Here is a 14330-nt window from a genome sequence, read left to right on the forward strand (position 1 = left end):
TCCGTCTTTGGAGGTCTTTAAGCAGAAGCTTGACAACCATATGTCAGGAGTGCTCTGATGGTGTTTCCTGCTTGGCAGGGGGTTGGACTCGATGGCCCTTGTGGTCTCTTCCAACTCCATGATTCTATGATTCACAAATGTGGAGGTTGACAGGGCACAGTACTACTCCCAAAGCAATATGAGCACTTTTAAAAAACCAATGCTCTCTCTTTCTCTCTTTTGCCAGTCAAATCCAGATCTGACTGTTCTTATCCACTCTGTTCATGCAAGCTAGTATTCAGTCCCACTCTGCTAGTTAGGTTGCAATCGGAAGTGCATTTAGGTAGAAATAACTGCCATTTGAGATCACTCTAGTTCCTTGTATTGCATTGCGGAGACTTTGGCTGGATCGAGACACATCCAAAAAACATTTTGGGAAAACGCATCATAAACCTTGTAAGGGGAAAATCATGTTACCGAAAGGTGGAACTCCACAGCGCCATCTGGTGTCACAGTGCTATAATGCATTTAAAACACTTTTTAAAAATTATTATTATTTTTGATGCAGCTGAGTCCTTTCTTTCCAGTTACTGGGGCTGTCAGTATCCATTGCTTCTAGTGACTAGGCCACACCAAGCCTTAGGAAGAAACCATTTCCGCTTTGCACAGCTTGGGGAAGTTGCACATGGGGTTTGCTTGCATGATCTAGAAAGAACCTTTCCTTAAGTGTTTGAGTCTCAAGCTGTCGGTGCAAAGCAAAAATGGCTGGGTCAGGGCTCTCGCATCGCTGCAAACTGGTGGCGGCAGCAGCAGCACAGTTTTCCAGTATTGCAGCTGCATAACACGAGCAATTGAAGACGTTTGCATGGAGTACCAAAGCCACAATAGACTTCTGGATGCAAATACAGCATCCAATTGCAAACATCCAGAGTCTGCTTGTGCATTGAACTCGACCAATTATCTGGTTTCTCTTGGGTCAAGCAGTAAGCAAAGTACCCTTGCATTATTCCCTTTGCAAAGCACGCTCTTTGGGTTGGGGGCATTCAGGAACGATCCTTTTGCTCTTTGATTATAGCCTCCTTTACAAAATGCAGCAATGTGCTTTGCAGATGGATAATTCTGACTCTTTGCATTACAATATGCCCCCCCCCCCCGAGGAAAGAGAATTTTAACCGGATAAGCATCGATCCCATTCCATCCTCCAATCTTGATAAAGGAATATGAAGCCAAGCCAGAATGTTTTGACTATCTGTTCCAGGATTGTTTAGCAACAGCTCCCCAGGCCTGAAGGGACATGGGTGGCGCTGTGGGTTAAACCACAGAGCCTAGGACTTGCTGATCAGAAGGTTGGCGGTTCGAATCCCCATGACGGGGTGAGCTCCCGTTGCTCGGTCCCTGCTCCTGCCAACCTAGCAGTTTGAAAGCACAACATGCAAGTAGATAAATAGGCACCGTTCCAGCGGGGAGGTAAATGGCGTTTCTGTGCGCTGCTCTGGTTTGCCAGAAGCGGCTTCGTCCTGCTGGCCACATGACCCGGAAGCTGTATGCCGGCTCCCTTGGCCAATAAAGTGACATGAGCGCCGCAATCCCAGAGTCGTCCACGGCTGGACCTAATGGTCAGGGGTCTCTTTACCTTTACCCCAGGCCTGAGCTGAGGGTCTTTCCCCATCACCTGCCACCTGACCCCTTAAACTGGAGAAGGATAGAACTGGGACCCTTCCTCATGAAAAGGCATGATCCTGCCACTGAGCTATGGCAGAGGTTTATGTGAACCGTGCAGAACAAATAGAGTCACACAAACACGATACATTAAAAGCACATTCGATGCACATTTAAAGCACATGACTTTCTCCAAGGAATCCTGGGAGCTTAAAGGGTTGTTGGCACATCCAGTTGGTTAAATAAATCAAATATTTGGGCAGCTGTTTACCAGCTCCATCTGGTAGGGCTGAGACCCTATCTGCCTGCGGACTGTCTCGCCAGAGTGGTACATGCTCTGGTTATCTCCCGCTTGGACTACTGCAATGCACTCTGCGCAGTGGTACATGCTCTGGTTATCTCCCGCTTGGACTACTGCAATGCACAATGCGCTCTACGTGGGGCTACCTTTGAAGGTGACCCGGAAACTACAACTAATCCAGAATGCGGCAGCTAGACTGGTGACTGGGAGCGGCCGCCGAGACCATATAACACCGGTCTTGAAAGACCTACATTGGCTCCCAGTACGTTTCCGAGCGCAATTCAAAGTGTTGGTGCTGACCTTTAAAGCCCTAAACGGCCTTGGTCCAGTATACCTGAAGGAGCGTCTCCACCCCCATCATTCTGCCCGGACACTGAGGTCCAGCTCCGAGGGCCTTCTGGCGGTTCCCTCACTGCGAGAGGCCAAGTTACAGGGAACCAGGCAGAGGGCCTTCTCGGTAGTGGCGCCCGCCCTGTGGAACGCCCTCCCATCAGATGTCAAAGCGATAAACATCTACCTGACATTCAGAAGACATCTGAAGGCAGCCCTGTTCAGGGAAGTTTTTAACATGTGACATTTTAGTGCATCTTTTATCTTTGTTGGAAGCCGCCCAGAGTGGCTGGGGAAACCCAGCCAGATGGGCGGGGTACAAATAATAAATTATTATTATTATTATTATTATTATTATTATTATTATTATTATTATTATTATATAACTCCAATGGGTCTACTCTGAGTAAAATTTAAATGAATACAGAATTCTTCTGTTGTCACAGCGGGTGGCCAGATATCTCTTAGAAGCCCCTAAGCAGGACGTGAGTGCCCCCCACTCTCCCCACTTGCCATTCCCAACAAATAAGCTCAGCCTGGATAGCTCAGTTGGTTAGAGCATGGTGCTGATAACGCCAAGGTTGCAGGTTCGAGCCCCGCATGGGACAGCTGCATATTCCTGCACGGCAGGGATTTGGACTGGATGATCCTCAGGGTCTCTTCCAGCTCTCTGAAAATGAAACACGTAACTCTGGAACGACCTATTTCTTTAACGCTGATTTTTTTTTTTCATTTTTAAAAAAGCATATACGAGGTAGAATTTTTGGAGCAGGTTTTTGGCTTGATTGCTATTGCCGTTCCCACTTCCAGCATTTATGCTTCTTTTCATCTGCGACGCCATTTACCATTGCGGGTCCTCCCTCACCCCATGTTTAACTTCACCCCATTGACTATTGATGAGCTCCTTTGGGGAGGATGCGTGTGATTATGGAGCAGCTGCATTCCACCACCTGCTCCTCATAGAAATTGTACATATCTCTTCAAGCCAGGGACTGCTGGCGCTTGTAAAAACCATGCCTCGCAATCACCCTTCTGTCTGATGCAAAGGGAACTGCAGATGCACAGTAACTGGTGTGTGTTTTCTTTTCCCACACCCCATTGCGCCTTTTTGAGATCTGGAGCGGAGGTGAACCTTCAGAAACGTTTCCTCGGCTTCATCGCCACGGTCTCCGCTTTGTATTCTGCCTGCATCCCCAGCCTGGCATTGATCTGTTGTGCGGGCATAGATTTCTGTGAAGCGCTGGGCTTTGAGGGCTGTGAATGAGTCTTGTGTTATTAAGAGGAGGAGAGAGACGAGCAATCATTGATCCTGTAGGGTGACACAAGGTCAGGAGGAAAGGCTTGGAGATAGCTGCAGAAGGGCATCGGATGGCAGGCATTTGCGTGTAGCGAAAGTGTTGGGGCTTTTGCACTCTGGTCTCCAAGGGAAGGATTATATCGACAAAGGGGAACCCAAAGTTCTCCAGATGTTGATGGACTATGAAATATCCTCGGAGTCGAGTGTGGATTTCATGCTCTTTATTCAGCTCATAGTGGTGAGGAGAAATGGAAGTTCCCCCAGAATGTCTGCCTTATATACATTATTTACACAATGGGCCCCACGTGATTGGCTAATTCCGGGATTCTCCTATAGGCCAATCAGGTTGTGGATTCACTTCCACCTGGAGCTGGATTGGGAGGCTCCTGTGGACCAATCAGACTGCTGCATTCTGGAGCCTATTGTTCTAGGACCAATCAGACTGCTGCAGTCTGAATCCTATTGTTCTAGGACCAATCAGACTGCTGCATTCTGAATCCTAGTGTTCTAGGACTAATCAGACTGCTGCATTCTGAATCCTATTGTTCTAGGGCCAATCAGACTGCGGCATTCTGAATCCTATTGTTCTAGGACCAATCAGACTGCTGCATTCTGAATCCTATTTAACTCAGTACATAACAGACTACAAGCCACATCATCTCATGCTGGGTGATGGGAGTTGGAGATCAACACCTGGAGAGCCACAAGCTCCCCATTGTTGAAGTAATAGTGGAATAGTGGCATTGTCCCAAGCAAAACGCCACCCCCCCTTCTCTCCCACTTCCTCATTCGTCAACAGCACCCACACTCCTATGGTTGCCGCTTAGGGCCATCTGTCTTCAAGCTCTTAGCTCTCCTACTTTTAAGGCTCGCCGGGTTCTGGAAGATGGTGGATCTGGAATGCTTTCTAGTGATAACGTGTCAGCCAGCTGCTCCAGCTCTGCCTCCTCCTCTCCCATTATTTCCCAACTTCTCATCTTCCTCTGAGCTGTGACCTCCATCAAACCCCTGCTGTAATTCTGAACTGTCTTCTTCTCTGGAAGGTTCAGGCTGGGGAGGCAGTCTCCACCATTCCTCCTCTGCCTAGTCCCTGACACCACACCAGTGGTCAGATCCCCTGCCTGATCAACCATATACCACCCTCTGCCCTCAAATGGGACTAGTGGACCTCACCTAGACACAGCTGCAAGGCTCCACTTCCTGAGTCTGAAGGGGGTGGGGCTCTTGGAGTGAGTTCTTAATCCTTGAAGGACAGGTAGCAACTGGCTAACTGTTGTGGAGGTACTGTCCATCCCACAGGAGCTCAGGGTTGGGCTGTAGACCCTAAGGCAATAGATAGCTTACACTCTAAATCAAAAGCTACTAATAAACCAGAAGATAGAATTTTATTTATCATATGCACATTTCATAATTTTATTTTATTCCAGTTGCGAATTTCCTATAAAACAACTCAAAATGATTTAACAATAAAAACAATCTCATGTTTGGTGCCTCAGTGAAACCTGTTTGCTTTATGTGGCACAATGGCTTTTGTCATCGAAAGGCCTTTTTTGTATTTATCATGAAACGTCTTTATAAGACTCTTAGTGGAGGGGCAGGCAGAGGGATGAATTAAAACATCTGGTCATCCCCCCCCCCTTCCAGTATGCTGCACAAGTAAATATTGTCAGTATACACAGTACTAATTTTTGCTGGGATTAGTGACAGAAAACTAGTCAGAGATTAATTAATCGGTACTACAAAATAGAAAACACCTTATACACTGAGTCACTTGTCACATATTTTTACCGTAGGGTAGAAAGAACAGTTTAAGGGGGGGGGGGATATACAGCATTCTAAATCCACTAAGAATGCTTGTTTTCAATATACTGATATAAAAACACAACATAAATTATGAAGTGAAGCCTGTACCACGCTCATCCTAAAACTGAAAAAGACCAATTCTTATCTTCTTCATATATACAGCTTATCTTAATCATTGCTTCAAATTATGGTGCACTTTAATAGCAGCAAATTTGGGAATTATTATGTAAAATATATTGAGGAGACCGAACTGGTTTTATAGCAGGATGTAATATGTGAATTAATATCAAACGATTGATAAATATTATAGAAAACTTACAATGAAATAAGAAAAAAACACTAGTCTGTGTTTATATGCCGAAAAGGCTTTTGACAGAATTGAATGTCAATTCCGTGGGAATATATTACAAGCTTTTGGTACTTAGGTAAGCTTCATAAACTGAGTCGGAAGTATTTATAATGCCCTGTGTACAAAGATATTAGTAAATGGAAATATCTCTGATCCAGTTACATTAAGCCGAGCTAGGCAAGGTTGCCCCCTCATCATTATTATCCACACAAAACCCCTCAGTACAGCAGTTAGAACTAATATGCATATCAAGGGTATAATCTTGGGTCAATGTGGGGGGGGGATCTTTATGCAGATGATGTGGCCATCACCTTACTTCAGTCTGAAAGTTCTATATCTGATTTTTGTTCTTTGACTTATATAAGATAAAAATTATAAAAACAGAATGGATGAACTTAAACTTGCAATCTTTGGAAATTGAAAGCTTACAGGATAGAATCCCTAGTACAGAATATTTCTTGATATAACTCAAAAGTTTCCCAATTCTGAGACTAAACAGGACATAGGTGCTGTAATTCCTAGAGATGAATGGATTTGAATTTATTAAAATGTTAAAACATAATACCAATTAAAATGAAATAAATGATTATAAAATACAGTATTGGTGAAAAAAATTGCAATCTCTAACAGGATATATGTGAGATATATTGGAATTCAGTTGCATTCATATATTTTGGCATCGTAAACAAATTAAGCCCTTTCAGCAGGAGATGTTAAATAAAACAAATGACATAACTGGATGTGATATAGCTTTAAATCCAAAGCAAATCCTCCTTGGCTGCCTAAAAGGAGCTGTTAATGACAGAGACCTAGAACTAAACAATGGTGTTATTAATAGCAAAGAAACTAGTAACAGCAGATAACTGGAAATCTCCTGGTAGACCAGATAAAAAGCAACGGCATATGGAAATCTGGTATATAACTTTCTTTTTCTTCTTCTTACTAAATTAATATGTTATAGAAGGAGGAAAGATGGATGTGGTGATAGCGTATGTATGGAGAGCTTATCCATTAATTACTGGACCTTAAAATGTCACAATAATATTCAATCACATGTTTCGTTTTATATAATTTGATATTTGAAGTGTGAGATCTCACAATGGCTGGAGTGACTCAGTACATTGATTGATGCATTAACAGGAAGTTACTGAAGGATTGTTAAGGTAAACAGTGGAAATGGTTTTTCTTTTTTCTCAAAAAAGCACTACATTTTGAATTTGCTCAGTACATTCAACTGAGATTTTTAAAAATAAACTAAATAATTATTATAAATAAATAAATAATAATAAAAAAAAACAGAGCATTTTCCTGCTGCTCTATCACATCTTTAATAACAAGGACTGGTGGGTGGGGGATCAGGAATCGCAGAAAACACTCTGTTCATCTATTGCACATGTTTGGTTTTTTTGCTGCTCCCCTGCGAGAAGCAATACCGCTTTTTTGACGGCATCTAGCAACCACAGGGACACGGGTGGCGCTGTGGGTTAAACCACAGAGCCTAGGGCTTGCCGTTCAGAAGGTCGGTGTTTCGAATCCTTGTGACGGGGTGAGCTCCCGTTGCTCGGTCCCTGCTCCTGCCAACCTAGCAGTTCAAAAGCACATCAAAGTGCAAGTAGATAAATAGTTACCGCTCTGGCGGGAAGGTAAATGGCGTTTCCATGTGCTGCTCTGGCTCGCCAGAAGCGGCTTAGTCATGCTGGCCACATGACCCGGAAGCTGGCTCCCTCGGCCAATAAAGCGAGATGAGCGCCACAACTCCAGAGTCGTCCGCGACTGGACGTAACGGTCAGGGGTCCCTTTACCTGTTACCTAGCAACCACAGATCAGCTTAACACAAACCAGACTACTGTGAATGCATTGCACCCACAAACCAATAAAAAAAGTTTCATGTATAGGTGATGGAATCATTCTGCAGGCAGACCAGAGGAATGTGGGTATGGCTTGACGCAACTTTATTTTTCAGACCTTCCTAAGGCAAATTTGTGCAGCGGCCTTCAGGCCTTTGGAACTGCCTTGTCCTATGACGTTAGGGCAAGTCCTCAAGGTACCAACTTCTTAATACAAAGGAACTATCCCTAAATGATAAACACAGTCTTTACAGGTGACTTTTCCCTTTCCACCTCACATTCCTTATCCCTTTCTGCCTCATGGCACTATCCTTGCACCCTGTGCTTTTCTTCCTGCTGCTCTTCATTACAAGTAGTGGTGGCAACAGCAGATTCCAAGGGTGGCCTTGGAGGAGGAAGGTGGCCAACAGTGGCATGGACCAGCCTGGAGATCTGGATCCCAGGGCCAGGACCTCCAAGGCTGGCAGCTTTAGGAGCTCTGCAATTCACCTGGGATGCCCACTTGTGAACTCTGTAGTCTGCAGCACTGCCTGTCAGCAGCCAAGCAAACTACAGTGTGACAACAACCTTACTTTTTATTATATAGAAAGATATAGCAGCTATTCAACACTCTTCTGAGTTGACATGTGTATGCGTCATTTTGAAACTGAGGGCTTGATCCCAGCTTGGATTATTGAGGGAGCGCTCTAACTGAAACCCACAAGCTCTACCCCTTGACCTCCCCTCCTCCCAATTTTAGCCAAATCATGACTTTCTGAGAACAGTTGCTAAGAAGCCACCATCCCTCTGCCCTCTTCCCACCCCCACAAGCAATTTGAACACTTCTCGAGAATTTCACCTCATTTTCTAACACGGTTCTGGATTAATTTAGCTCTTTGTGTTGCCTCAGTGCGCTCAGTTAATTACTTTGAAAGTTGTTCCATTCTGCCTTCACCTTAATTACTCCTGGGACCACACCAGCCTCCTGCTTGTGTTTCTCTAATATGGCTTGAGTTTTTGATATGCCTCCCATGTGGGATGCTGCTCCTTGCACAGTTTACCGTGTCATGGATACACAGACAGGGCCCTGGTGTAATTTTAGCTCCTGCTGACCTTACGCAGCTTTACATAATTGGCTGGTGTTCAGCAGGGAACGTGGTGCATTCTGGAGAGTGTAACCAGCTGCAACTTGCAACCATCTGAGCCAAAAGCAGCGACTTAGTGTGGACTCCCATAGGCTTGTCAGTTTGGCTGTCCCAGACAGGAAGCAAAATGAAGAGGGGCCACCTTCTTTTTTCAGTCCCAAGGGTGCTATTAATGGTCAGCCACCCCACCTAGGGAGAAGGAGCCAATGTAAATGAATGTGCACACACACATAAAGACCTTCTTTTATACCCAACAGATCGCTCCTGCCTTCTGGGCATCCTGCAGATACCATTTTATTAGGAGGTTCTTTCCACACCATGTCAGAACTGGTCCTTTAGGGTGGTGAAACCTGCCTTTTAGAACTGCTTCCCATTCTGCGTTCCTCCTCTATTGTCTTTTGGGTACCTGCTACAGATGTCCCTCTTTCAACAAGCCTTCTAAATGGAGATTCACACCGATTTTATTTATTTATTTATTTATTTGCTGTTGTTTGAAACTGATTTCACACACATCAGGTGTTTTTTTAAAAAATTAATTAATCCTTGAAACCAAGCCCTGCTGAGTTCAATGGGACTTTTACTCCCAGGGAAACACGGTGGGATGGCTGCCCTGGCCTAAGCAGCTTGCCAGCCCCCCCCGCCAGCCCCCCTTGTTTCTCTGCCATTGACCCATAAGTTGTAACCACGAATCTCTTTGTCCTTGTCCTGCGGGAGGCGCCTGTCAAAACTGCAAGGTGACCTTCCTTCTTGTATCTGAGCCAAGGCTAAATAGCGTGAGCCTTGAAACTCAATGACATGGTTCTCGCCATGGGCCAAATTGCCTTTCCTCTCATTATTCAGACCTAACGCTCCCTTGTGAAATATTGTTTCCTGGATGAGCTTAAACAAACTTGGACGGGAACGATGAGCAGGGAGGTGGTGGAGGTGCTACCTGCTTCTTGTGCTTCGCCGAGTGTGTTTCTGGAACGTTCTACAGCAAGAGCATGGGCGGAAATGACACTAAATGGGGTGAGCAAAAAGATTCCTGCATCACAGGGGGTTGGACTAGATGACCCTCGTAGTCCCTTCCAACACTACAGTTCTATGATTCTATGATTGTAGATGCTGCCTGCTGAAAGCGAGACGCTTCAGGAGTGGGGGAGTATTTTCACCCCACCTTTTAGGGTGAGCTTAAGTTGGGGACAGCATCTTAAAAAGTAGAGACATCACCTTGCCAACAAAGGTCCGTATAGTAAAAGCTATGGTTTTCCCAGTAGTGATGTATGGAAGTGAGAGCTGGACCATAAAGAAGGCTGATCGCCGAAGAATGGATGCTTTTGAATTATGGTGCTGGAGGAGACTCTTGAGAGTCCCATGGACTGCAAGAAGATCAAACCTCTCCATTCTGAAGGAAATCAGCCCTGAGTGCTCACTGGAAGGACAGATCCTGAAGCTGAGGCTCCAATACTTTGGCCAGCTCATGAGAAGAGAAGACTCCCTGGAAAAGACCCTGATGTTGGGAAAGATGGAGGGCACAAGGAGAAGGGGACGACAGAGGACGAGATGGTTGGATAGTGTTCTCGAAGCTACCAGCATGAGTTTGACCAAACTGTGGGAGGCAGTGGAAGACAGAAGTGCCTGGCATGCTCTGGTCCATGGGGTCACGAAGAGTCGGACACAACTAAACGACTAAACAACAACAACAAACATCACATCTCCTCTTTCCCAGGCTAAATGTACCCTGCTCATTCAACTGTTCCTCATCAGGCTTGGTTTCCAGACCCATGATCATCTTGGTCACCCTCCTTTGCACACGTTCCACCTTGTCAAAGCCCTTCTTAAATTGTGGCACACAGAACTGGACACAGAACGCCAGGCATGGACTGTACCAAGGCAAAATAGAGTGGGACTATTACTTCCCTTGATCTGAACCCTATACTTCTGCACATTACCATTTAAAGAGAGACCCTCTCCCGCCCCCAGGAAGTCCATTAGAGTCTGAAATTGTAGCCCTGGTGCTAAGGAGTGTGCTTTCCCAGAAGCCCATATCACATCTCAAAGGATCTGTTCAGTACTATTCCCAAAATGGTAGTCTGGGAAACAGAGTGGTTTTCTTCCTCCGTTCTTTCATATTTTGAGACAGGACAGGCATCCACTATTGGCACCTTCCGGAAACAACTGAAGACTTTTTTGTTCCTGTAAACTTTCCCAGCTAGACAAATTGGTCTCTGCTCAGTATTCTTTTAAAATTTATATGCTGTTATTTTCGGTGTGGGTTACTGGGCTGTTTTTACTGCAACTTGTATATCACCTTGGGGCTGTTGAGGAAGGTGATTAATAAATTAATAAGAATATTTCCAACAAATCTCTGAGTGGTTTACGGCATCGTAAAAACACCACAAATAAATACAACTTACAAATCCATATTTTAAAGCAGTACAGATCGATTATACGGCCTCTTAAGACATCATCATAAACTGAAACAGCTAATATATCGGGGCCACGATAACCACGAGCAGATGCAAAATACAGGAATACAACCAGTCCCCCCCCCCCCCAAATATGCAGTACAGTCATACCTCGGGGTAAAGTAGCTTCAGGTTAAGCATTTTCAGGTTGCACTCTGTGGCGACCCTGAAGTAACGGAGCGCGTTACTTCCGGGTTTCGCCGCTCACACATGCGCAGACGCTCAAAATGGTGTCACGCACATGTGCAGAAGCGGTGAATCACAACCTGCAGACGCATGGACGTGGGTTGCGTTTGCTTCAGGATGCGAACGGGGCTCCAGAACGGATCCCGTTCGCATCCAGAGGTACCATTGTATGCTTTTATAGGAAGCAATAGCCCTCTCGCCTCTACTGCTGTCTCCCCAACTTGTTGTTGTTTAGTCATTTAGTCGTGTCCGACTCTTCGTGACCCCATGGACCAGAGGATCTGTCCTTCCAGTGAGCACTCAGGGCTGATTTCCTTAAGAATGGATAGATTTGATCTTCTTGCAGTCCATGGGACTCTCAAGAGTCTCCTCCAGCACCATAATTCAAAAGCATCAATTCTTCGGCAATCAGCCTTCTTTATGGTCCATATGGTCCATATGGAGATATGATAACCATCTTCAAATATGTTAAGGGCTATCACATGGAAGATGGAGCACGCTTGTTTTTTCCTGCTCTGGAGGGTAGGCCTTAAACCACTGGCTTTAAGTTACAAGAAAAGAGATTTCGACTCAACATCAGGAAGAGCTTTCTGAAAAGTAGGAGTTGTTCGACATTGGAGAGGACTCCCTGGGGAGGTTGCAGACTCTCCTTTCTTGGAGGTTTTTAAGCAGAGGTTGGATGACCACCTGTCATGTATGATCTTGTTGAGATTCCTGCATTACCAGGGGGTAGATATGACCTTTGGGGTCCCTTCCAATTCTACAATTCTATGATTCTGTGATTACTTCCCTTCCTTCAACATGCGGTAAGCTAGGCTTGCTCTGTTTGGAGGTCCTCCTGTTCATTCTGCTTAGCAGGACACGAGACATGTGCCCTAAAGATTTACCCTGGCAATGCCATCGCTACACCTTTTCCAGCCATTGCCTTCTTCCCAGGCAATGATTTGGGTTGATTCAACCTGCATTCACGTGAGCCAGTGTGGTGTAGTGGTTAAGAGCGGTGGACTCGTAATCTGGGGAACTGGGTTCACGTCTTCGCTCCTCCACATGCAGCTGCTGGGTGACCTTGGGCCAGTCACACTTCTCTGAAGTCTCTCAGCCCCACTCACCTCACAGAGTGTTTGTTGTGGGGGAGGAAGGGAAAGGAGAATGTTAGCCACTTTGAGACTCCTTCGGGTAGTGATAAAGCAGGATATCAAATTCAAACTCTCCTTCTTCAAGTGGGATGTAACTTTTTATCATCTGTTTCCAATGAGTAAATAGTTTTAAGTGGTATGTAAATCTTGGTAACTAAATATATTACGCTCACTGTTTCTAAAGCCTGCTTTTGAACAATGTTTTATATCATTCTATGTAAAGACAGACAGTGCAGGGTAGTGGTTAGAGTGTTGGACTGGGACCTGGGAGGTAAAGGTAAAGGGACCCCTGACTGTTAGCTCCAGTCGTTGACGACTCTGGGGTTGTGGCGCTCATCTTGCTTTATTGGCTGAGGGAGACAGCGTACAGCTTCCGGATCATGACTAAGCCGCTTCTGGCGAAGCAGAGCAGCGCATGGAAATGCTGTTTACCTTCCCGCCGGAGTGGTACCTATTTATCTACTTGCACTTTTTGGTGTGCTTTCGAACTGCTAGGTTGGCAGGAGCTGGGACCGAGCAACAGGAGCTCACCCCATCGTGGGGATTCAAACCGCCGCCCTTCCGATCGGCAAGCCTAAGAGGCTCAGTGGTTTAGACCACAGCGCCACCCGCGTCCCTTGGGACCTGGGAGACCAGGGTTCAAATCCTCACCCAGTCATGAAGCTCACTGGGTGACCTTGGGCCAGTGACTGCCTCTCTGCCTAACCTACCTCACAGGGCTGTTGTGGTGAACAAATGAGGATGGGGAGAACCATGTATGTGTGGGAATGTTCTGGGGTGCAGGAGAGGATATATTGACTAATTATATCCTTATCCAACTTGTGCTAACAAGTTCCCAAAATATCAGCAGAGTTTATAAACATTCCCCTTTAAGTTCGCAACGGTAACGTGTGCACAGGTTCGCTAGAACCTCTATAATAATTACTCTGGTAATTTCCCCTTTTGTTCCCTCTTAAAATACAAGACACGACACAGTCTTTATAAAAGTATAAAAGAGTTTACTCACGTTCTGTTCACAATATGATCCCAGAAGGCAGACAGCTTAAAAAGGTTACATACATTCAGAATCTATCTTGTAGCAAGATAGACCTTATCTCCTCTCTTGGCTGGGAGCCAAGAGAGCATCCTTAGATGTTTCCTCATCGAAGGAAAATGGCATAGAGAGAGAGAGATGGCTGCCTGCCCTGTGCTTTTATCATTTACCTGCACAGGTGAGGCCACACCCACCTCTGGTCACATGCGGAGGAAGTCCGTCCCCAGGAAGTTTACCTGCTTGCTGGACAGACATCCCTCCCCATGTTCTAACATGTACACTCTAGGAATGTTGTCATTGACTGCTCCTGTGTTTACATCCCACAGTATGCCAAGTTAAGCTCCTTGGGGGGCGGGAAGGTAGAATATGAATGCAATATAAAAAACAAACTGCTTTGGAATTATTATTATTATTATTATGCAATATATATATGTAAATAAGCATATAATGTTTGCTATTTTAAAGTCTGTTTTAATTGATTTTAAAAGTGTGTGACATTTTATGATAACCACTTAGATTATTTTTTTAAAAAAATATATGCAGTATATAAAACTTACTAGAAAAATATAATTGGAATGCAGTGTTGCACTCTTCTAATCATTCCCTCTGCGCAAACATTTCAGCTTTCCAGATGGAAGGATTTTCTCTCTCCTCCCTGCACTGTGTTCCTGTTTCTGGGGGTTGTCCTGACCCCATCGCAGCCGATTTCAGGGGACTCAGGGAGCACGTGCGTGGAGGCCAGGGGTGTTTGTGCAAAGCTCAGTTGGAGGAGCAGAAATCCTTGCTCAGGGTATCTGCTGAAGGGGCTGGCCATGTGAATCCCACCCATTGCGTCTCCT

General features: G+C 45.3%; 1 non-coding gene across 1 annotated transcript; it reads left to right on the forward strand.

Moving 5' to 3' along the window:
* Positions 1 to 2803: 2803 nt before the first annotated feature.
* TRNAI-GAU (transfer RNA isoleucine (anticodon GAU)) lies at positions 2804 to 2877 on the forward strand. Its single transcript has one exon. It is a non-coding gene; the product is annotated as a tRNA-Ile (tRNA).
* The last annotated feature ends 11453 nt before the right edge of the window (positions 2878 to 14330 follow it).

Source organism: Podarcis muralis, chromosome 1 (assembly GCF_964188315.1).
Source record: "Podarcis muralis chromosome 1, rPodMur119.hap1.1, whole genome shotgun sequence".
Taxonomy (NCBI): Eukaryota; Metazoa; Chordata; class Lepidosauria; order Squamata; family Lacertidae; genus Podarcis; species Podarcis muralis.